Source organism: Malania oleifera, chromosome 2, assembly GCF_029873635.1.
Source record: "Malania oleifera isolate guangnan ecotype guangnan chromosome 2, ASM2987363v1, whole genome shotgun sequence".
Taxonomy (NCBI): Eukaryota; Viridiplantae; Streptophyta; class Magnoliopsida; order Santalales; family Ximeniaceae; genus Malania; species Malania oleifera.
Window position 1 is genome coordinate 10062339 of NC_080418.1, and position 26459 is coordinate 10088797.

Below are 26459 nucleotides of genomic sequence, written 5' to 3' on the forward strand. Positions count from 1 at the left end.
CATGGGTGATGGTATCTAGACCAGAAAAACAAAAACTCATAGGATCCAAGTGGATCTTTAAGAGGAAAGAGGGAATCCCTGGAGTTGAACCACCTAGGTATAAAGCTAGGTTAGTGGCTAAGGGATTTACTCAAAGGGAAGGGGTAGACTATAATGAAATATTTTCCCCTGTTGTGAGGCATAGTTCTATTATCCTTTGTTGCTGTACATGACTTGCATTTGGAACAACTTGATGTTAAAACTGCTTTCTTGCATGGTACTTTGGAAGAAATAATTTATATGCAACCTCCTGAGGGCTTTGATACGGAAGTGAATAAAAATCATGTATGTTTATTAAAGAAATCTTTATATGGGTTGAAACAGTCACCTAGACAATGGTATAAACGATTTGATTCTTACATGCTTCAAAATGATTTCTGTAGGAGCAATTATGATGGTTGTGTTTATTTTAAACCATGTGATAAATGTCATATATATTTGCTATTATATGTTGATGACATGTTGGTTGCTTGTCAAGACATGGATATGTTAAATCAAGTTAAGTGTATGCTCAAATCTGAATTTGAAATGAAAGACTTAGGACCTGTTAAAAGAATACTTGGTATGGAAATAACTAGAGAAAGGAATAAAAAGCTTCTCTATTTGTCCCAAAAGTCTTATATTTCAAAAGTGTTAAAAAGATTTGGAATGAGTCATGTTAAATCTACTTCTATTCCTATTGCATAGCATGTTAAGTTGTCTAGCAAACAGTCTCCTGAAACTGAAGATGAATCACTGTTTATGAATAGAATACCTTATGCTAGTATGGTTGGTAGTGTAATGTATGCTATGGTATGTTCTAGACCTGATCTATCTTATGCTGTAAGTCAAGTGAGTAGATTTATGAGCAAACCTGGAAAACCACATTGGCATGCTTTGAAACAAATTTTTCAATACTTGTCTGGAACAAAACAGCAAGGATTAATATTTGGTAAAAAGGATATGCATTGTGAAATAGGGTTAAAAGGATATGTAGATTCTGACTATGCTGGAAATCTAGATACTAGGAAATCTTTGTCTGGTATGGTCTTTTGTTTTTTAGGTAGTGCTATTAGTTGGAAATCTCACATGCAGTCGGTGGTAGCCTTGTCTACCACGGAGGCTGAATATATTGCCATGACTGAAGCCTTTAAGGAGGCTATATGGATAAAAGGACTATGCCTAGACTTAGGAATGTATAGTGGAGCCGTTACAATTTATTGTGACAATCAAAGCACTATTCATTTGGCTAGGAATCATGTTTATCATGATAGGTCCAAACATATAGATGTTAGGTTGCATTTTGTGAGAGATATTATTTCTAGTGGAGAAATAGAAGTAAGAAAAATTCCAACGGAAGACAATCCTTCGGATATGATGACTAAAGCAGTACCTAAATCCAAGTTTGAACATTGTTCGAACTTGGTTAACCTTGGAAGCTGTTAGTATTTTGTTTTGCAGGAATCGCCATGGGAGATGCTAAGGAGGTGCAAGGGTTACAAGCTTGCCAAGGTGGAGAATTGTTGGAGTGTCAAGGCTTGAAACAGAATCCAGGCTGTTCATTTCTTTACCCAAATCCAACGGCTGTTTTTTGTTTACTTTTGTTATAGGGGCAGTGATGTAATTTCCTGACATTAATTGTAAATGAATAAAAAACCACAACAGGGGGCGGGAGAAGAGAGATGAGGGAGCAGGAGCGCTGGATCTAGGGAGGCGTCTTCGCAGCTTCAAGAAAAAATAGCAGCACAAGGGGGCTTCAGTTTATTTGCAGCAGCGCAGAAGGAGGAAATTAAAGATTTCCTGTTTGCAGCTTCAAAACCGAGAGGAGAGGTGTTCTCCTTTTCCCAGCCGCGAGTTCTTCCCAGCAGCAGGAGTCTTCCCAGCCGAGAGAGCACCTGCAGAACTGAAAGCCTTCAGCAACCGCGCGGGAGAGTGAGGCCGCACGGGAGAAGGAGCCGGCAGGAGGAGGTGCGGCGCTGGGTATCTCCAATCTCCAGTGGAGATTCACGCACTGGTAAGGGAAGGTAAAGACACATGTAGATTTAGTTTCTTGGGAGGGGTTTCTTGTAGGGAAATTAGGGAGAATAATAGGAAGAAACCTAGGGTTATTCGCAGGTGCGAAGGGTAGATTTCTTGGGTTGTTCTTGGGCTGATTTTCAGAAGAAATCGGTAAGACAAGAAAGGGTAAATCAGTGTGTACTTGTATTTATTTTCACCGGTTTTATATAGTATCTCTGGAGGTGAGTTTCTGCCGTGGATGTAGGCCAAGTTTTGGGCCGAACCACGTAAATGTGTTCTTGTGGATTGTGCTTGTGACATGTTTATGCGTTGTTATATATTATTTGGTGAACATACATTTTTCTTGATCAGGCTTAGCACAGACGCGTCAAAATAAACAGGTTTATGTTTAGGTGTTATTGGGGCTGATTTGGAATTAATCAAAATCTGAAAATAGAATTAGCAATCAGCTGGAATTACACGCAACACTTCCCATGCCTGATGCTTTCAGAAAAGGATATGCAAGTTGGCACATATGGAAAGAAGATTCAAAATTGGTCGACACGAGAGTAGAAACTTCTTCAGCCATGAATTCGACCATTGGTTTCGGTCTATTTGTCCCAACATTGTTTATCTGCATATCCAAACATAATTGACAGCGCTCTTGTTAAGTTGAAAGGAAAAACAATTCTAAGGTAACCTAATGGAATTTAACCGAGATGTTAACAGATGCCCAAAAAAATAAAATAAAAATTGCATTCATATTTGTGAGCTTGGTGATGTAATACTATTAGTTAATGTTCATTCAGCCAAGATTACTTCTATCTCGAATATAAAAATGATAAATTTCAACTGCATGCATTAGTAAATTACTGGTAATATAAGCTGACTTTATGCCTCAAAAAATTCCTTCAATGAATATACAAATTAAAATTTTCAGCCACAAGAAGCATATCATAAACTAAAGTAAACAAAGAATTTTTTTTAATTCTATTATAAAAAATTTGGATACAAAATTCTACCCTTAGTGCACATGAGCTTAAATTTTAGGAATCAGCAGTTAGGACATTGGAAGAGTCCCAACGGCACAGCCTGCTTAAATTTTAGGAATCAGCAGTTAGGACATTGGAAGAGTCCCAACGGCACAGCCTAGCAGCAAGAAAAACAAACATTTCATTGTTAAAGCTACTTACACTAGAGGGGTGGTGTTGGATCTCCCACAAAAATAAAATATAGCAGATTCTTATAAAATGTATGGGGGACCCATGACATTAATGGATGTCCCCCAGGATGCCTTTTCTGTGAGTAAAAGAAAATGAAACTTGCTCACTCATCCTTCATTCGGCTATAAAAGAAAGAAGAAGAAGAAGAAATTGCAGCGCAGTGCAGAAGGAAAAACGGACGAGAAACTGAAAGAAGAAAGAAGCAAAAGAAGAGTGAAATATTTTGTAGGAGGTAAGAAAGTAGGATATTTGTATAAAACCAGATATATATTATAATTCCTCTTTACATAGTGAAGTTTCGATCCCATCCGTCTGTGGAGTAGGTATATCCAACCTAAAATTCGGTCTTGTCTCTATTTATTTTATTGTTGATTATTTATATATTTTATAACACATTATCAACACGAGTCTCTAATCTACTGAAATATTTACTTAGTTTTCTAACCAATTGACATATATATATATATATATATATATATATTTTACTGTTGATTATCTACATCTTTTATAACACATTATCAACACGAGTCTCTAACCTACTGAAACATTTATTTAGTTTTCTAACCAATTGACAGATATATATATATATATATATATATATATATATATATATCTATTTTATAGTTGATTATCTGCATCTTTTATAACACATTATCAACACGAGTCTCTAACCTACTGAAATATTTATTTAGTTTTCTGACCAATTGACATATATATATATATATATATATATATCTATTTTACTGTTGATTATTTGCATCTTTTATAACACATTATCAACACGAGTCTCTAACCTACTGACATATTTATTTAGTTTTCTAACCAATTGACATATATATATATATATATATATATACCGCCTTAATGAATGGTTTTATTTCTGTTTATTAATACAGTTTTAATGGCTGGTTTTATTTCTATACCACCTATATATATATATATATATATATATATATATATATATATATTTAAAATTTAAAAATTACCAATTTTTAGAAGAGATGGTAAAATAGTCCTCCTAAAGAGGCTATATATATTTAATCTTCCGAGGAGATAAGCCTCCTAAAGAGGCGAGGCGATTTATCTATTCTCCAGAAGGGATAGCAAATATTTACCTCTTGAAAAGAGTATATTTTTAATTTTCCGAAAAGACGTTATATTTAACCTCCCGAAGAAGTGGTACCCAATTTAATATTGTAAATTGGAATCATACTCATGAAGAGCACAAATTGGGGAAAATAAAATAATGTTCCTGAAGAAACATATTTAAGTAACCTTGGAAGGGTGGAAATTTTATATTATCTCAATTTTATTTTAGTTTTACATTTCGATTTTTTAAATTACTTTATTACTGTTAATTTATTCATATGTCAAGTCTAAACAAAGTTGAGTTTGTTCCCCTTAATCTCAAAGGCAACAACTATCTGTCATGGATTCTTGATGTAGAAATACATCTAAATGCAATGAACTTAGGAAATACAATTTTAGACGGAAATACCGCATCCCTGTAAGATCGCACAAAAGTCATGATCTTTATTCGACAGCATTTAGAGGAAGAGTTAAAAACGGAATACCTTACTATTAAAGACCCGCTTGCCCTATAGAGAAATTTAAAGGATAAGTTTGACCATAAAAAAATAATGATTTTACCAAAAGTTCGATATGAATGGTTGCACATAAGGTTGCAAGATTTTAAAATAGTCAACGAATATAACTCAACTCTACATAAAATTAGCTCAAAGCTAAATTTATGTGGAGAAAATATTGCTGATAAAGACATATTAAAAAAAACTTTTACTACTTTTCATCCCACTAATGTGTTCCTGCAGCAACAATATAGGGAGAAGAAATTTACTAAATTTTCCGAACTTATATCATGTCTTCTTGTCGCTGAACAAAATAACAAACTTTTGATGAGAAATCACCAAAATCGTCCAATTGGTTCGACCCCAATCCCTAAAGTGAATGTAAACACATCTCGTGGTCGAGGACGAGGGCGTAGGTATGGTCATGATCATGGTTGAAATAATCACCGACATCGACGTGAGGTAAAAAATTCCCCAAAAGAGGGATAACCCCCAAAAGAGGAATGACCCCCAAAAGCGGGTTAATGACCATAATCAACGACCCAGACATCATGAAACTGAGCGTTATAGATGCGGAGGAAAAGGTCATTGGGCGTGTACCTGTCGTACGCCCAGACACTTGGTAGATCTATACCAAGCATCTATAAAAGAAAAAGGAAAAGAGTAAAAAAGTTGAAACAAATTTTGTCAATAATGTTGTTCCAATATATTTTAATGTTGAACCATCAAACTCTATATATCTTGATGTTGCTAATTTTCTCATAAATCAAGATGAAAACAATGATGTAATAGTTTAAAGTAAGCAATATTATGTTTGAATTTATTACCGTATGATCAATAATGGGTTTTTAAAATATGTATTCTAGTGTGGATTTTCCTAAAGCTTTGAGCGAGTCTAAGATGTCTATGGAAGAAGTTTGTTTAGCTGATAGTGCTACAACACACACAATTATTCGAGATAGAAAATATTTCCATCATTTCAATATATCTTCAACGAATGTTAATACAATATTTGGGTCTATAAATTCAATTGAAGGTTCCGAAAGAGTTAATATAAAGTTACCCAATGGTACTTTATTACAAATTGATGAAACTTTATATTCTAACAAATCCAAAAGAAATTTGTCAAGCTTTAAAGATCTAAGACTCAATCGATATCATATTGAAACTACAAATGAAGACAGTAAAGAATTTTTTTTATATTACTTCTATTGTTTCTGGAAAGAAACAAAGTTTAGAAAAACTGCCAACTTTATCTTCTAGACTATATTATACAATGATTAAAGTAGTAGAATCATATAATGTCTTGCACCAGAAGTGCAGTCATCCAAAGTTATATATACTTTGGCATGATCGTCTTGGACATCCTAGAGATGTAATGATGCGAATAATCATTGAGAATTCATATGGTCATCCACTAAAGAACCAGAAGATTCTTTTATCTAGTAATTTCATATGTATTGTCTGCTCTCAAGGGAAATTAATTGTCAAACCGTTTATTTCAAAAGTAAGTCTTGAATCTCCTAGTTTCTTACAGAGAATTCATTGTGATAAATGTGGACCAATACATCCACCATCTGCACCATTCAGATATTTTATGGTTTTAATTGATGCATCTACTAGATGGGCACATGTTTCTTTGCTTTCTACTCGTAATATTTCTTTTTCTAGACTTTTATCTCAACTGATCAGATTACGAGCTCATTTTCCTGATTATCCAATTAAATCAATTCGTTTGGATAATACTGAAGAATTTACATCCCAAACTTTTGATAACTATTACATGTCACTTGGAATAAATGTTGAATGTCATGTTGCTCATACCCATACACAAAATGGTTTAGCTGAATCTTTTATTAAGAGACTTCAACTCATTGATAGACCTATGATTATGAGAACTAAATTGTCTCTATCTGTTTGGGGACATGCTATTCTTCATGCTGCATGTTTAGTTCGTATAAGACCAACTGCTTACAATAATCTTTCACTCATGCAATTAGTTTCTAGGCAACAACCTGATATTTCTTTTTTAAGAACTTTTGGTTGTACAGTATATGTTCCTATTGCCCCTTCTCAAAGAACGAAAATGGATCCTTAACGTAAGCTAGGTATCTATGTTGGTTTTGATTTTCCTTCTATTATAAGATATTTCATACCTTTAATGGGTGATTTGTTTAAAGCACGATTTCAAGATTGTCATTTTGATGAAACGGTATTCCCTACATTAAGGGGAGCAAAATTAGTGCCTAAAACACAACATGAAATCATATGGAATGCCATGAGTTTATCTCACTTAAATTCTCGTACAAATTAAAGTGAACTTGAAGTTCAGAAGATTGTACATTTGCAAGGAATTGCAAATCAGTTACCAGATTGTTTTGCTGATACCAAGGTCATACTAAAATCTCATAAACCTGTTGCAAATATTCCAGCATGTATTGCTGTCCCTAAAGGACAATAGCCGGCTAATAAATTTAAACCGCAAGTTAAACATGGAAGGCATGTTGATGCAAAAGATAAAACTCCTAGAAGGAGAAAATTGAAATTTGTAAACACTTCAAAATAGGTTACAGAGGTAAATAATCCAATCAACATTCACAAATCCATTTCTTCTGAAAATGAAATCCATATTATAGAATCTCTTAAAGAGAAATCTCCTCCTGAAGAGGAATCTCCTGAAGATAAAACTCCTGAAAAGACATCCCTTGAAAAGGGATAGGTACTTAGAAATAATAATGAGATCTTAATACATTACACAGGAGAAATGTGGGATAGAAATAAAGTTGTTGTCAACAACACATTTGTATATTCAATAGCTACTGACATTACCAGAAGTAATGAGGATCCTGAACCTAAATCTATAAATAAATGTCGATATAGAAGTGATTGGCCAAAAATAAAAGAGGCTATCACATCAGAAATAAACTCTCTATTAAAAAGAGAAGTTTTTGGACTTGTAGTCTAGATATCAGAAGATGTCCAACCCGTTGGATACAAATGGATATTTGTGTGCAAGTGAAATGAAAATAATGAAATTACTCGATATAAAGCAAGGCTTGTGGCACAAGATTTCTCATAAAAACCTAAAATTGATTATGAGGAGACATATTCTTCTGTAATGGATGGAATCGCTTTTAGATTCCTAATTGGGCTAGTAGTCACTGAACGACTGAGTATGCGTCTTATGAATGTAGTAACAACATACCTATATGGATCGTTGGATAGTGAAATTTATATGAAAATCCCTGAAGGATTTGAATTGCCCGAAGCAAAACCTATGAATTTATATTCAGTTAAACTCCAACGTTCCTTATATGGATTAAAACAATCTAGACACATGTGGTACAATCGATTAAGTGAGCATCTTGTGAAATAATGATTCATAAACGATCCAATTTGTCCATGCATTTTTATTAAAAAATCAGAATTTGGATTTACTATAATTGTTGTTTATATTGATGATTTGAATTTAATTGGGACTTTTGAAGAGCTCACTCAAGCTGCTAATTATTTAATGGCAGAATTTGAGATGAAAGATTTAGAAAAGACAAAATATTGTCTTGACTTACAGATTGAACGTGTAAATGGCGGAATTCTTGTTCATCAATCTAGATATACCAAAAAAGTATTGAGGCAATTCTATATAGATAAAGTTCATCATTTGCGATCTCCAATGATGGTGCAATCACTTGATGTTAAAAAAGATCTATTTCGACCTCATGATGAGGGAGAAGAATTACTTGATCATGAAGTATCATATTTAAGTGTTATCGGCTCTTTGATGTATCAGGAAAATTGTACAAGACCTGACATTACATTTGCTGTAAATCTATTAGCAAGATATAACTCTACTCCTACTCGGCGACAGTGGAATGGAATTAAATACATTCTACACTATTTGAGAGGTACATCTAATTTGGGTCTATATTACTCGTTTGATTTCAAATCTCGACTAGTAGGATATGCAAATATTGGATATCTATCTGATCCTCACAATACTAAATCTCAAATTGGGTATATATTTCCTTATGGAAAAACTATTATATCTTGGAAATCAGTGAAACAAACGATTACAGCAACATCCTTTAATCATTTTGAAATACTTGATATTCATGAAGCTAGTAGAGAATGCGTGTGGCTCAAATCAATGATTTCTAATATCCAATAAAATTGTAGTCTTCAATCAATCAAGGATATTCCAACGGTTTTATATGAAGACAACGCCGCATGTATAGCTCAACTAAGAGGAGGATACATAAAGGGTAATAGAATGAAGCATATCTCTCTAAAATTCTTCTATACACATGAACTTCAGAAGAATGGTGATATAGATGTACAACAAATCCAATCAAGTGATAATCTAACAGATTTGTTCACCAAAACTCTGTCTACTACAATATTCAAGAGATTAGTTCATTTTATTAGAATGAGACATCTTAAAGATCTTAGAAGGATAAGTTAGTATATGGGTGATATCTAAGGGAAAGTGTTATAAAATGTATTGGGGGACCCAATGTCCCCCAAGATTCCTTTTCTGTCAATAAAAGAAAATGAAACTTACCTGCTCCCTTATCCTTCATTCAGCTATAAAAGAAAGAAGAAGAAGAAGAAGAAGAAGAAGAAGAAGAAATTGTAGCGCAGTGCACAGAAAAAAAGAACACAGAAAAAAAAAAGATGACAAACTGGAAGAAGAAAGAAGCAGAAGAAAAGTGAGATATTTTGTACAAGGTAAGAAAGTGGGATATTTGTACAAAACCAGATACATGTTGTAAGTCTTCTTTACATATTGGAGTTTTGATCCTATCCGCCTGTGGAGTAGGTATATCCGAACCACATAAAATTCGATTTTCTCTATTTATTTTACTAATTGATTATCTACATCTTTTATAACACAGATTTAATAATAATAGACCCTAATGATTTTAGCATTGCAAGGATAGCCTAGAATAGTCAAAATGAGCAGTTGAACATTTAAAATGAAATATCGACTACAAGGAACCTATACTTTCAACATTTGTAATGAAAATAGATAGGGCATGCCTGCTCTCTAGTTAGTCCCTGCCCATATATTTCAGTGCGCCTTTCCAAGGTGCAACTTGTCAAGTTAGACAAAATCTACAGGTATTATCGTGCCTATGGAATACAAGGGCTACTTTAATTTAAATTGCTCATAAAATATAAAATTGATTACATAATTTGCAGGAACCCAAATCAAGAAAAGAAAAAGAAAAGAATAGAGAAAGAAGAAGAAAAGAAGGAAAACGGTTGGGATAGGACCAAATCAGCAATGGTCTGAGGAACCTCAGGAAAATCATCGACGGTTTCAGCAGGGCCATGGTTTGGTAAGACCAAACCGTCGACAGTTTCAGAAATTTCAGGAAACTCTCCCCTCCCGGCTTGCCGTTCCTCGTCCTCGGCCAGTTAAGAAGCTACGGTTTCATTCTCCAAAGTTTAGCCTGTTTTTCAGGAACAGGTAAGGGGATTAGATTATGTCAGTTATTTTTGAAATGTGAATCGATTAAATTGAAGTATACGGATACAAGAATACTATGTATGATTTTTCTGATTGAATCAAGCATATAAAAATGAGAGTTTTGGTATTTTATACGTATTTGGGAAAACTAAAGTGAGTGGGGTGATCATCTCCTTTTCCTGAAAAACATATGTATTCAGTTAAACTAAAACCTAGAGATGATCATGCCTTTATTTTCAGCAAAATATATATTTTCCCGCGCATTTTAGTATATTATGATATATCACTCAAATCGTGTGGCATGAGAATGTTTATGGTTATTGCATAATTAAACCTGATGATTTTTATGGTATTATACAGAATTATGAAATGACGATTTTTATACCGAATTATGATATGACGGGTTCTATACAGAATTATGAACATGACAATTTTATACCAAGTTATGACATGACAGGTTTTATACGAATTTATGAAAATGAGATCATGTTACTATTTTTACTATGTAAATTATATATATGGTTTATGAACCCTGAGGGACTAGCTCTTATGGAAGTTCAATACCGCAACTAGTGAAAGTGTTAGTGTAACCACACTGTAGTGGAAGCATAGGCCATGGGATAGTCGATTTGACCACGAAGAGTTGTTGTACCCCCCTGGAGTCCGAACCAAGCTCGGTAGGCAAATCGGACTTTTAGGCGAATATATTTAACTTAGCCGGGTGGTAGGCCAGCCATGGCTAAGTCCAATCTTTAGACCGCACAACCCGATCATGGAGGTTATTCATGTTGTTATATGATGGCCCAATAAGGAAGGTTCTCTATTCATATATGAAATTTATGAAAAATGGGCTATAATGAGTCGAAAGTATGTTATTAGGGAAATTATATATTTTCAATTATATAAGTGTGAGTACAATTTTCAAATGTTTTTTAACCTATAGTTAAATATATGAATGTATTATAATCACACTAAAACTCATGTTAGCTACACATTGATGATAATCTAATCCGTCTTACTAAGATGTGTCTCACCCCAATATCCAATTTATTTTTCAGGACCTACAAAGAATTGAGCCTAGCGTGCTACAAGGCTGGGTTTAGATTTTGTAGTATTGTAAGTGTAAGCGAGACACTTGTTTATCATGTTTTTGTTTTATTTTTGGATGTAATATATAACATGGATATAAATATGTGTAGCTGAGATGGTTTAGAACTCTGGTAATGTGTTTGAGGTTTAATTATCTTCCGCTACATGTTTTATATGGAGTTATGGACAGGAACACCCGAGACCCCCTTTCGGATTCAGGTCATTATAATTATGGTATCAGAGATATATGCATGGAATATTAGCACTCCGAGCCCACCAGGTTCGAGGCGCTACAGTTGTGGTATCAGAACCCAAGTTGATAGGTCCTATAGACTTTGACAGATGATCTTTCCAGAGTATAGGTTCAAGTTAGGATGAGGATAGGAACGGGTAGATTAGGACACTGGTAGGTTATTTTGAATTTTATCTCGTAGCTTGGAGGCAGAAATCCCTTGACGATCTTCTGTCATTTTCCTGGAACGAAGGTTTCAAAAAAGTCATGGTAAATCCATAGACAGTTTTTGTTTCTGAGTAAAGAGACTAGAACTTGAAAAATTAGAACCGAAATGTTACATTGCTTGGATATGTCGTAATTTCAATTGTGGTTTGAGGTCGGTACCTCGAAATGACTAAATGTATACAAGAAAAGGATTAGCGAAGTTTTTTAGGGCCAAACCGTCGACAGTTTTCTGTGGTGTTCACAAATCGTCGACGGTTTCATCAAAATAGGTTCTTGGGATCTTAGGTTTTCCGTTGACGGTTTCAGAGATCTTAATAAAACCGTCGACAATTTTGTGTTTGAACAATGTGAATGAACCTTAAATTGAGAACTTGGACGTTATGTTGGTTCTTAGTTTAACGGTTGTACCAATCATGTTAAGATATTGGAATTTTAAATTCATTTGTTCTATCTTCAAGATGGATTCCAAGGATAACAACGTGAACACCAGAGGAAGTAGCAACGAGGGGGCCTCCAACGAGGACGACATTGATTCTACATCAGTGCTTCGTGGTTTTGCCTAGCAGTTCATTGCCGAGATCATGCAGAGTTCTAGGGGGCAGAACTATCCCACCACTGACCTGGGCTGTACCATCAAACAATTTACCTGCATGAATCTCCCAACCTTTGCGGGAGGTGCTGAACCAATCATAGCGAAGAATTGGGTTCAAGAGATCGAGGAAATACTGGCAGTACTACGCTGCACTGACGAGCAGAAGGTGTTTTACGCCACATTTAAAATAACGGGAGAGGCCAAGCGTTGGTGGATAGTTGTGAAGCTACTTGAGGAATAGAGGTCAGTGCCCGCAACTTTGACATGGAACCGTTTCAAAGAGATTTTCTTTGATTGTTACTTCCCCACCTCCACTAGAGATGTAAAGGCGGAGGAGTTCTTGAACTTGACCCAAGGGCACTTGGCAGTTCAACAGTATGCAGTCAAGTTCGTTGAGTTGTCTTACTTCGCTCCATATATGGTTCCAGATGAGTCCAAGAAGGCGCGGAGGTTCGAGAAGGGCCTAAAACAGGGGATCTACGAGCAGGTGGTGGCATTTCAAGTGCAGGATTTCTCGGAGTTAGTGGATAAAGTCATTGTGGTAGAGACAAGTCTGCAGAGAAGTGCAGAGATTCAGAATCAGAGGAAGAGGCTTATGCCTCCTAGTTTTCACGTAGGTGCGAGTTAGGGTCCTTAAAGGAGGCATGGTAACAGTGGAGGTCGGAGACAAGAAATGAGGAACCATGCGTAATAGGGTAACCAATCATACCTTACTTGTCCTAAATGTAACAAAAGACATTCGGGGGAATGCCGGAGTGGATCAAGTACCTATTACCAATGCAATAGACTCAGCCACATTGCACGAGACTGTAGTGGGCCATCGAATAAAGCACCCCCACCTAATCAATACCGGGGATGGAATTAGGCACCCCAAGGCAACTACCAGAGGAACATTGCCCAGGCGTGGGTCTATTATCTTACTCTAGGTGATGCAAAAAATGCGGGAGACGTGGTGACAGGTAATATATTTATGTTTTCAAATAAATTTGTTGTGTTATTTGATTCAAGAGCAACGCACTCTTTCATATCTCTAGGGTATATCAAATTTTGTGGGGTAGAAATTCGGTTATTAGACGCCGAATTATCTAGTCACACCGACAGGAACAGTAGTGGTATGTAGAAAGGTGACTAGAGATTATCTAGTGAGTATTCAGTGAAGAATGTTACCTACTAACTTAATAGTGTTTGACATGCATGGATTCGATGTCATCTTGGGAATAAATTGGCTAGCCTCCAACTATACTAGTATATAGGGGTGAACAAACGGTCGGTTCGGCCAAATTCGGTTAATTAACCGAATTAACCGAAAATTTCGGTTAAAGAATAGTGTTAACCGAACAGACCGAACCATTGGGCCTCACCGAACCGAACCCGACCGAATTTATTTTCGGGTAATTTGGTTAACCTAATTTAACCGAGAAATATGAGGGAAGGGGGAATTGGGAAGGTAAATCCAGAACAAGGGAAGGGGGAAGTCAGGAAGGAGTCGGGGGAGATGATTGAGCTCGGGCGAGCTTGACGTCGATGACGATAAGGAGTCAGGGGTGGTTCTCGGTGACGATGGCTGGCCAGTGGCGACGGCGATGGCATCACGTGAAGATGGTGGTGCTGTGGTGCGAAGCAGTGAGCTCAGGTGAGCGAGAGAGAGGCAGTGACTCAGTGAGGGCTTCCGACTTCTCACTTCAGAGAGCAGTTACTGTGTTGCACTGTTGGTGATGATGGTCGGCGATGGTGACGGCGATGGCGATGGACACAGATGAAGGCATCGCGTGAAGATGGTGCCTGGCGGTGCAGAGGAGCTCGGGTGAGCGAGAGAAAGGCGACGGCGATGGCTTCTGACTTCAGAGAGCAGTGACTGTGTTGGTGATGATGGCCGGCGACGGAGATGACGACGGCGACGGCGATGGCGACGACGACGGCGAAAGGCAGTGAGGGACTTACATGTTCTGACTTCTGTGAGACTGAGAGAAGTGAGAGTGTGAGACTGTGAGAGTGTGAGACTGAGAGTATGAGAGGGAATGAGTCAAATCGGATTTTAATTTACTAATTTATATTTAAAATTTAATTAATTCGTAAATCGGTTAATTGGTTAACCGAATTAATATTCTCCATTAACCGAACCGAAACCCGATTAACCGAAATATTGGAAAACATAACCGAACCGACCGAACCGAATTTTTTAACCGAACTGAATCGACCAATTTCGGTCGGTTAATTCGGTTAATTCGGTTTTCCCCGAATTATGCTTCACCCCTACTAGTATAGACTGTCACAAGAAAGACGTAGTGTTCAAACCTCCTGGGGAGCAGAAGTATAAGTTTGTCGAGACGTGTGTGCGTTCCTCACCACATATTCTATCAGCTATCTAGGCAAAGAGGCTACTCCTGGAGGGATGTCAAGGATACCTAGTATGTGTGAAAGAAACACTAATAAAAGAACTAAAATTGGAGGATATCCCAGTAGTAAGGGAGTTCTCATATGTTTTTCCAGAGGACTTACCTGGGTTGCCCCCTGATCGTGAAGTGGAGTTTGCAATTGACTTACTTTCAGGTAAGACACCAATCTCTAAGACTCCGTACAAAATGACTCTAACTGAATTGAAGGAATTGAATGAGCAGTTACAAAAATTACTAGACAAAGGATTTATCAGACCTAGTGTATCACCTTGGGGAGCACCAGTGTTATTCGTGAAAAAAAAAAAAAAGACGGGTTGATGAGGATGTGTATAAATTATCGGGAAATAAATAAAATAATGACCAAGAACAAATACCCGCACTGATGATCTGTTTGACCAACTCTAAGGAACACAGGTCTTCTCCAAGATCGATCTTCGATCCAAGTATCATCAGGTGAAAGTCAAATCAAAGGATGTACCAAAGACTGCTTTTCGAACCAAGTATGGCCACTATGAGTTCTTGGTTATGCCATTCGGACTGACTAATGCTCCTGCTGCATTCATGGACCTGATGAACATGGTTTTCCATAAATATCTAGATCAGTTTGTGGTGGTATTCATTGATGACATTTTGGTTTATTAAAGGAGTCCCGAGGAGTATGAGACTCATTTGAAGTTGGTACTTCAGGTGCTTAGAGAAAGGAAACTTTATGCTAAATTCAAGAAATGCCAAATCTAGTTGGAACAAGTTGCATTTTGGGGACATGTAATATCCAGGGGCGGTGTTTCAATGGACCCAAGTAAGATAGAGATGGTAGTGGATTAGCCAAGACCGAAGAATATTCACAATGTCGGGATTTTCTTAGGTCTAGCAGGGTATTATTGCCGATTAGTGGAAGGGTTTTCTAAACTATTAGCTCCTCTTACACGATTGACAAGAAAGAATGCGAAGTTTGAGTCAACTGGTGATTGTAAGCAGAAATTCCAAGAATTGAAACAACGACTCGTTATTGCTCGGGTTCTAACCATTCCAACAGGAGATGGTGGTTTTGTGATTTACAGTGATGCGTCTCAAAAAGGGCTTGGGTGTGTTTTTATGCAACATGAGAAGGTCATCGCATATGCTTCTCATCAACTCAAGGAATACGAGAAGAACTATTTCATGCATGATATGGAATTGGCGACAATAGTGTATGCATTGAAAATATGAAGACACTACTTGTATGGTGAAAGATGTGAGATCTTCATGGACTATAAAAGCCTCAAGTACTTCTTCACACAGAAGGAACTAAATATAAGACAGAGGAGATGACTAGAACTAAAAAAAGACGATGATTGTACCATCAGTTACCACCCAAGAAAAAGCTAATGTGATGGTTGATGTATTGAGTCAGAAGTTCGTGAGTGCATCAATATCAACAGTAATAGCTCAACATCAAATCGGGATGGACCTGGAAAGATTTGGTGTGGAAATAGTGGAAGGAAATCATCAGGCATTCATTACTAATCTAGTAATCCAATTGACCTTGTTGGAAAGGATTAAGGCCACTCAAAGGAAAGATGCAGAGTTGGTGAAGATTGTGGATAAAGTATAGAGTGGACTGAGGGTAGATTTTAACATCTCAGATGATGGGGTTTTGAGGCTTTACACCAAGTTATGTGTACCCAATGATACTGAAATTAAAAGAACCATTCTGGAAGGGGCACATCACTCTATTTATACAGTACATCCAGCGAGCACCAGGATGTACCAGGATTTACAAGAATCTTTCTGGTGGAATAACATGAAGAGAGAAATCGCCCAATTCATGAAGTAATGCCTAACATGTCAGCAAGTAAAGGTTGAGCATTAGCAACCAGAAGGACCATTGCAACCACTTCACATTCCTGAGTGGAAATGGGAGTACATTTGCATGGACTTCGTCACGGGATTACTACCAGCACTTCATAGGCAAAACGCCATCTGGGTAGTTGTTGACCGACTGACAAAGATTGTCCATTCTGTTCCGATTAAAGTTAACTATTCCTTGAATAGACTGACAAAGTTATATGTTCAGGAGATAGTTAGACTACACAGCGTACCTGTGTCCATCAATTCAGGCCAGGATCCACGGTTCACCTCCCAGTTTTGGAAGAGTTTGCAGAAAGTTTTGGGATCTCAACTGACCTTTAGTACAGCGTTTCACCCGCAGATTGATGGAAAGTCAGAAAGAACAATTCATATATTAGAAGATATGTTGTGAGCTTGTATACTAGATTTCGAAGGTAGTTGGATTCAGTATTTGCCACTAGTCGAGTTCGCCTACAACAATAGTTATCAGGCCAGTGTTGAGATGACACCGTATAAAGCATTATATGGTCGGAGGTGTCAATATCCATTGTATTGGGATAAGATTGGTGAACGATGAATTTTGGGGATAGAAATTATACAGCAGACTTCTGATAAAATCAAACTCATTAGGGATAGAATTAAAACAGCTCAGAGTTGAAAAAAAGTTGTGTTGATATTCGCCGACGAGAGCTAGAGTTTGAGGTAGGAGATAAGATATTTATGAGGATTGCTCCGATGAAAGGAGTTATAAGATTTGGAATGAAAGGTAAGCTAAACCCTAGGTATATTGAGTCATTCGAGATATTGGAGAGGGTTGGTCCGATGGCTTATAGGATAGTATTACCCTCAACATTGCCTAAGATCTTGGACGTGTTTTATGTGTCTATGTTGAAAAAGTACGTCCCAGATCTTTCACACGTGATAAGCTACGAGTCTTTGGAAGTCAAAGACATCTTATCATATGATGAAGTACCAGTTCAGATTCTAAACCGTAAGGAGCAAGAACTACGTAGTTGGTAAAAGTGTTCTAGCGTAATCACGCAGTTAAGGAAGCTTAATGGAAATTAGAGGAGGAAATACGTCAGAGGTACCCACAGTTGTTCAACGAGGCCCAACGCTAGTCAGGTAAGGTTGACGGTTTAGGTAAGCGTTTGGTTTTTGAATATGAATTTGTTTAGAGCGGGTTTGTTAGTTTAAACTGTATGGTTCTGGTTTTAGGTTAAGAGTGGTTTTTGGGAGAATATTGATTTGCTACATGTAATCTCCCAGAAGCTTATATGTAACCACGGTATTCCTCCGCCATAAGTGAGGCTAATTAATAAACTTGAGACAGAGCCGCTATGTGGATGGCTACCGACTCTTTCTAGAGTCGGGCAAACATTTTAGTAATTTCCATGTGTTGGTATAAGTGTCAGTCAATAATTTCGAGGACGAAATTTTTATAAAGAGAGGAAGATGTAGGAACCCGAACCAAGAAAAGAAAAAGAAAAGAATAAAGAAAGAAGAAGAAAAGAAGGAAAACAGTTGGGCTAAGACCAAATCATCGACGGTTTAAGGAACCTCAGGAAAACCATCAACAGTTTCAGCAGAGCCATGGTTTGATAAGACCAAACCGTTGACGATTTCAAAAATCTCAGGAAAACCGTCGACAGTTTCCCCCAGGCTGAGCTTACTTAAGTGAGAAGTAAGCTTAATTTTTTATAACTCTCATATTTCTTTCTCTCTCTCTCTCTCTCTCTCTTTCTCTCTCTCTCTCTCTCTCTCTCTCTCATTAGGGTTTTAGAGTCTTTCTCTCTCCTCTCTCATCCACTCACGCGTCTCACTCTCTCCTAAGCTCATCCAGAGTCCCCTCTCACTCTCCGATCGTCTATCTCTCCTCCCGGCTTGCCGATCCTCGTCCTCGGCCAGTTAAGAGGCTAGGGTTTCGTTCTCCAAAGCCGTAGACAGTTTTTCAGGAACAAATAATGGAATTAGATTATGTCAGTTATTTTTGAAATGTGAACCAATTAAACTGAAGTGAACGGATACAATAATACTATGTATGATTTTTCTGATTGAATCAAGCATATGAAAATGAGGGCTTTGGTATTTTAAACGTATTTGGGAAAACTAAAGTGAGTGGGGTGATCATCTCCTTTTCCTGAAAAACATATATATTGAGTTAAACTAAAACCTAGAGATGATCATACCTTTATTTTCAGCAAAATATATATTTTCCTCTAGCAGTTTAGTATATTATGATATATCACTCAAATCGTGTGGCATGAGAATGTTTATGGTTATTGCATAATGAAACCTAATGGTATTTATGGTATTATACAGAATTATGAAATGACAATTTTTATATCAAATTATGATATGACAGGTTTTATACAGAATTATGAACATGACGATTTTATACCGAGATATGATATGACAGTTTTATACCGAATTATGAACATGACAGTTTGAGATATGATATGACATGACGATTTTATACTGAGTTATGACATGACATGTTTTATACAAATTTATGAAAATGAGATCATGTTACTGTTTTTACTATGTAAATTATATATGTGGTTTATGAACCTGAGGAACTAGCTCTTATGGAAGCTCGGTACTGCAGCTAGTGATAGTGTTAGTGTAGCCACACTGTAGTGGAAGTGCAGGTCATGGGATAGTCGATTTGACTGCGAAGGGTTGTTGTACCCCCTAGAGTCCGGACTAGGCTAGGTAGGCAAATCAGACTTACAGGTGAACATGTTTGACTTACCCTGGTGGTAGGCCAGCCATGGCTAAGTTCAGTATTCGAACCGTACAACCCGATCATGGGCATTATTCATGATGTTATATGATAACCCAATAAGGAAGGTTCTCTATTCATATATTTAATTTATGAAAAATGGGCTATAATAAGCCGAAAGTATGTTATCAGGGAAATTATATATTTTTAGTTATATTGGTGTGAGTATTGTTTTCAAATGCTTTTTCACCTACAGTTAAATATGTGAATGTATTATGATCATACTAAAACTCATGTTAGTCACACAATGATGATAATCTAATTCGTCTTACTGAAAAGTGTCTCACCCTAATATCCAATTTATTTTTCAAGACCTACAGGGATTCGAGTCTAGCGTGCTACAGGGCTGGGTTTAGATTTTGTAGTATTGTAGTGTAAGCGAGACACTGGTTTATCATGATTTTGGTTTATTTTGGGATGTAATATATAACATAGAGATAAATATGCGTAGCTAGGATAGTTTAGAGCTCTGATAATGTGTTTGAGGTTTAATTATCTTCCACTGCATGTTTTATATGGAGTTATGGACAGGAACACCCAGGACCCCCTTTCGAGTTCAGGTCGTTATAATTATGGTATCAGAGATATATGTATGGAAGATGGGTCCAGAGTGCTACATAATTGCTCGACTCATTGTTGAAAAGAGTATCCACAAGCTGAATTCTATAATCTAACGTATCTTGAACTTTATTCTAGAAGGTTGAAGCAATCATCATCATATCAAATTTATGTCGAAAAAAAATGAACACTAAATAATGATAGTTTAGAAAATTGCCCATGGGGCAGCCTAACATTGAGGGCAGCTATCGCACCATAGAATTCCTAGATCTCAAATTGAGGAAACATATTGCCTTTGGACAAAATTAATAGGAGAGTGAAAACGAATGCAATGGAGGGTAGCACGGTAAATATATAGGGGAAAAAACTTAAAGACACTGGAATTTATAGCGTGCCCAGTTACAGCCCATATAGATATAAGAAGTTTTCTATGCCATAAAGCATTGCAGGATTGCTCTGCAGATGAAATTGCTTGATCCACCATCAAATGCTTTTAGTAAGGTTTACTTTTTGCTCAGAAAACATTAATAAATAGGGGGTGAGGAGATTGCTAATCATCCTTTGCTGCGTAGTTTGAGTGGCCACCGAGCTACATTACCTTCTTTTTATACTTCTTAGGGTGCATTTGGTCATGCCAGGTTGATGTTAGAGTTGTTACGGAGTTGGTATGATGGCACAGCTTCGTATCACTCTTTACAGTGGCATATGAAGAAAGAAAGAAATAAGAAGAGCTTTGACAATGTAATCCACCTTCTTAAGTTGTCCAAATGTCCCATAAATACTACTAAGGATACGTGGCTCAAAACTTTATTTATTTATTCATTTCATTCGCTGTTTAACAGACAACAGTTCTTTAATTTTCAAGATGCCATTGATTTCATTGTTGTGATTTCCCAATAAATTCCTTCTTCTCTTTGAGTTGCACTCGCACCCCCTTTGTGCTCTTTATGAAGTTCTCTTCGCGTATTAAAAAATATAGAAGTCCACTTCATAATTTCAGCATACCTTGCATCACACATTTGGTTCACTTCAGCCTTCTAATTCAATGTGCGCCCCTATAGTTCCTTCATTTTTTGGAAGGCTTGAGCTTTTGGGGTATTTTTGAGCCGTCCACCATACTCACTTCTTCTTCCACACACTCCTATTCTTTGCAATGTTCTTGCATTTTACCCTTCAGCCTTCAGTGGGGATTTTTACTACTTACTTTCAATTAAAACAAACTTTAAAATTCCATTTAACAATGCATCCATGGAACTAGTCAACTTTCTGAGCATGTCACAACACTTTCATTATTTGAACATGTATTAGAATCTTCAATTCCGGATTGTTTCATACCATTCCTATCAACCCACACCAATCAATTTTAACTTTAAAGCGGTCTAACCAAACAATTGAACCTCCTGGAAAAGAAAGCAATATGTTGTGTAAAACTCCTCAAACAATCGCTCGAATCGATAATAGTGTAAAGATCAAACACAAAAACACTGCAACAATCTAATGATGAATAACCAAAAATCTTTCCACAACCACAACTAGTAATACAGCCAATAACAGAACAATGACCCGAAAATTACGTGGTTCGGCAAAGCACTACATCCACCGGAGCAAACGGCAAGAATTTCATTCACTATCTCCTTGTCTCAACTTACATGAACAATACATGGAATTCTCTCAATTCTCGTCTTCAACCACACTGATTTACTATAATACAATATATTTATATGTGTATTATAAGCCCCCTCTTAGTTTTCCTTCCCCCGAACCATAACCCATATTCACGTTCATTATTCAAAATTACCAAACATCGGCGCATGCTGTTTTATGAGCCATCGGTCGCTGATTTGGCCAATCCGTCCACTTATTTTTGCTCCTGCGCCAAAGATTCTGCATACACTTCCATAAAATGTGAGCTAACATTCCTAACAATAACCACCTTGGTCGAACATAGACCCCTCGGAGAAATCAAAACATTAACCCGCTGCCCATAAACTACAACCCTTGAACTTGGCACGTTATGTTTGGGATTGTTTCTCGTCTTGCACTGGGAGACATACCAAGGTCCAAGCAACCCGCTTCACTTGTCGAAGGCAGTTCAGCTTCTACACCATCACCCCGATACAATTGTAGTATACAACATATCGTAGACTTCACCCTAAGCTTCCACAAGACCACCCACCACTCCAAAAAAGCTGCTATACCGTCTTATATCACAAAGTCCCTAGTCTTTCACAAAATTTACAACTACGGTTTCACTCTTTGCCCCTGCCAAACACCCCATTGTACAATCATGGGGGACCTCATGCCAATATCTCTACATCACACAAAACCAATCCCCCCCCGGGTTTTCCTTAGATACCAATTGTAGACATTTCACAACGATTCTCTACACCCCCTTGAGACGGACAAACAAGTCTCCCTGGAGTTTCATCCACAAAGTCACCCTAAGAATAAACCCCAATCTCCCTGCACTTTGTCCATGCAAATCAATCAGCAACCAACCCATCTTGGGCGAACCCAACCATTTACACCATACTTTTCAACAAAGTGCAACTGATAAGCCACAAATCAAAGCTTTCTATCTCCAGATCCAATACATGGTCATTCACCACAAATAGATATATCCACTCCATCTTCATCCTATCACACCCTCTTCCAACACTGGAAGTCCTCATCCCCACTAACACACCTGTGTATACGTAATACCTCCCTTTCTCCACCACCACCTTATCCTTCATTTTTCCCTTTACTATCACGACAACTTGAAATAGTAGAACTTGCATCTAGTAGTAATGAATGGCATAAACTCACCGAATTCCTATTTTATTCCCGAGTAAGTTTAATAGTGCACTGGTGCCCACCATGATTTTGGCTGGTCTTCTCGCTAAAACTCCTTGCAATATGAACTATGTCTCTCTTTCTGCCTTGATCGGTCTGCTCCACTCTATTCCATGCCCATTTATACGGTGAGTCTTTGACTCGAGATCTAAACTCCCTAACTCCACTTGAATTATATGTCTGCTGCATCTGCTGTTACAACAGTTTTTTCACTTTGTTTCTCTTCTTTTACTTGAGTACACTGCCCCATATTTTATCACCAAATCAGTCTCGATCACTGATTACGCGTCAAACTGCGTATTGGGCATCTATACCCCTACTTTAACGGTTTATTTTTTAATTCAATGTCCAAAATTTTCCAATATTGTTAATTAAATGCCAAAATCAATCATTCTTGACTTTATTGCACTATTTATGAAAGTTTTTGGTAATTTTTTGTTGGCCGGAAAATTCCCCGGAACCAAACCCACCTTTTTCGTAGTTCGTGGCAATAACTTCTTTTTCCGTCCAATCTCATGATCGAGACCATTCAATTCTTGGAGAAAGATGAAAGGATTATCTACAATCTTCGTGTTTGAGTTTTTTGAGATACGGGCCCCAGAAGAGGTCAGATTGGCGAACGAACGATAACAAAGAAAATGAAAAAAATAATAATTGGGCATTGATGTGACCGAGCCATGCATGGCCGTGTTGGGTTGTCCACGCCGGATCCTAGGGCACCCAGCTCTTTTCCTTATAACTCTTCTTAGCTTCCTCTCCTGCGCAGGAACCCCGTGAGGCTCTCCTCTCCTCATCCTCTCATCTCTTCCACCTTCTTCTTCTTCTTCTTTCTTCTCTGGTTAGTTTTTCTTTTCTTGTCCTTTTCTTTCTTTCCCCCCGCTGCCTCTCCTTCCTGCTCCTATCTCTCCTTCTTCCTATCTCTCTTCTTTCCCTTCTTCTTCTTTTCCCTCTTTTCCTTCTCCTCTGTTTTTTCCCCTACAACCACTCCTACCTACCGCAACCCTGCTACCCCGCTGCAAACTCCACCCAACAGAGCCAGGAGGCGGCCAGCCCCCTCCATCATCAACCACTCAGCATCAACCTTTGGAACCCCCGACACAAACCACCAGACAGCTCCTGCCGGGGCATTCTCTCTCGCGAACTCTCACGGCACCCTGCAACAGAGACAACCAAGCCGCCATCAGGCCCAACCCGAGTTTCTCCAGTCTTCCCTGCTACAACAAACATCTTTCGGCCACACAGCAGAAGCCCCCGACGCTCCACAATCCAAACCATCTGCAGCAAGCCGTGTAGCCACTCCAACACAGGCAGTCCTGTCCACAGACAACAGCCCGAGCACAGCCCCTGCCCACTCCTCTGCAACACCTTTTCTCCTCTAAGTTTTCACTTTTTTCCCTTCTATCATTTTTATATTAACTAATTAGTGAAATTTTGAGTTTTGAATATTAGTTAGGGCAGTTTTTATTATTGTTGAATATTGTAATTGCTTTTGTTAATCGTCCTTAGTTGCAAATTTTCCCATCGCTTTAATTAATATTTGAATTCTTTAATTAGTTTGGTAAGCCCGGTTGTTTATTCTAAAAATAAATAATAAAAAAAAAAAAGAAAAGATAAAAAAAAAAGTGTTTTTGTTTATGAGGTTTTTTCAGATTTTAATTTTATTTTTCGTTGAAGTTAAATTTATTAGGGTTATTTGATCAAATTCGTATTTTATTCTTTGTGTTTCACTTATCGTTCAACCAAGCTTTAGGGTTGTTTTATTATAATTTGGTATCTTTCGGTTTTATTGATGCAATGACTACCATGGAATTGGAGTTTGACTTCAAGTGTGGATTACCAGCAATGCGCGGCTAGTTCGATAACTCGGGTTGTGGGTCGATGTTCGTTTGCTTCCATGGTTTCTTAGTTATCAGATTATTCATTGTTAAACTTTTATTATAGTTTAAAACCGAAAATTGAGGGATCGATTGATAAAATCGCTAGCTCTTGCTTCTTGTTGGTTGTTGATGTTAGGTCCACAATCCCAACCTTAATTTTTAATCTAGTCTTTTTCATCACTAATTTGCACGACATTCCGGTTGATGCTCAAGGTCATGAGAGTTTACGGCTTTATAAAAATCTCCGATTCTGGCTGCGAAGGAGAAAATTTGACACGGGGGATACCAGCGCTTACGTACGCGCCACTCCACATACACGGTGTGTCCTGCTGCGGCCTGCAGTGGGTTCTCTGGTACGGGGGTGCGAGGCGTTGATTGGTTAACAAGAAGAGGATAAGCAGCCGGAGTGGATCAAGTACCTCTACCATGCATAGACTCAGCCAGCATGCCACGAGACGTATGGGCCATCTAAATAAAGCCCCCCACCTAATCAATCCGTTGGATTGAATTAGCCCCCAAGGCAACTACCGAAGGACATTGCCCAGGCGGGGTCTATTAATCTTACTCTAGGTGATTGCAAAAAATGCGGAGACTGTGACAGTAATAATTGTGATTTTTTCAAATAAATTTGTTTGTCTATTTGATCAAGAGCACACCACTCTTTCATACTCTAGGTATATCAAATTTTGTGGGGTGAACCTTTCTGATATTAGAAACTCCGATTATCTATTCACATACCAACCCTACAGACAGTGTGGTATGTCGAAAAGTGCCGTAGAGATTATCTAGTGAGTATTGAACGGTGAATAATTTTACCACCTACTACTAATAGTGTTTTGCCATGCATGGATTCGATGTCATTGGAATAAATTGGCTACCTCCAACTATACTATATAATAAAAAGGGGGGTGACAAACGGTCGGTTCGGCCAAATTCGGTTATTTAACCGATTAAACCGAAAAGTTCGGTAAAGAAATGTACCCGACCGACGAACCATGGGCCTCACCGCACCGACCACCGAATTTATTTTCCGGGTAATTTGGTTACTAATTAACCAGAAATATGAGGGAGGGGGAATTGGAAGTATCCAGAACAAGGGAAGGGGGAAGTCAGGAAGGATTCGGGGGCGATGATTGAGCTCGGGCGAGCTTGACGTCGATGAACGATAGGAGTCCGGGTTGGTTCGCGGTTACGATGGCTGGCCAGTGGGGCCGACGGCGATGGCATCACTAAGATGGTGGTGCTTTGGTGCGAATCGTGAGCTCATGTGAGCGAGAGAGATGCAGTGACTCAGTGAGGGTCCTCCGACTTCTCACGTCAGAGAGCATTACTGTGTTGCACTGTTGGTGATATGGGCGGCGATTGGGACGCGTGGCGATGGACACTCGGAAGGCATCGCGTGAAGATGGTGCCTGGCGGTGCAGAGGATCTCGGGTGAGCGAGCAGAAAGGCGACGGCGATGGCTTCTGACTTCAGAGAGCAGTGACGGTGTTTTGTGATGATGGCCGCCGACGGAGATGACGACGGCGCGGCGTGGGCGACGACTACGGCGACAGGGCATGAGGACTTACATGTTCTGACTTTCTGTGATACCGAGAGAGTTAGAGTTAGACTGTGATATGTGAGACTGAGAGTAGGAGAGAAGGAGTCAATCGATTTTTAATTTACTATTTTATTTAAAATGTAATTATTCGTAAACGGTTATTGGTTAACCGAATTATATTCTCCCTTAACCGAAA

The 26459-nt window shown here is 38.0% G+C and overlaps 1 pseudogene; it reads right to left on the minus strand.

Moving 5' to 3' along the window:
- The window catches only part of LOC131148037 (tropinone reductase homolog At5g06060-like), a 47400-nt pseudogene that overhangs the window by 2465 nt on the left and 18476 nt on the right, over nt 1-26459 (minus strand).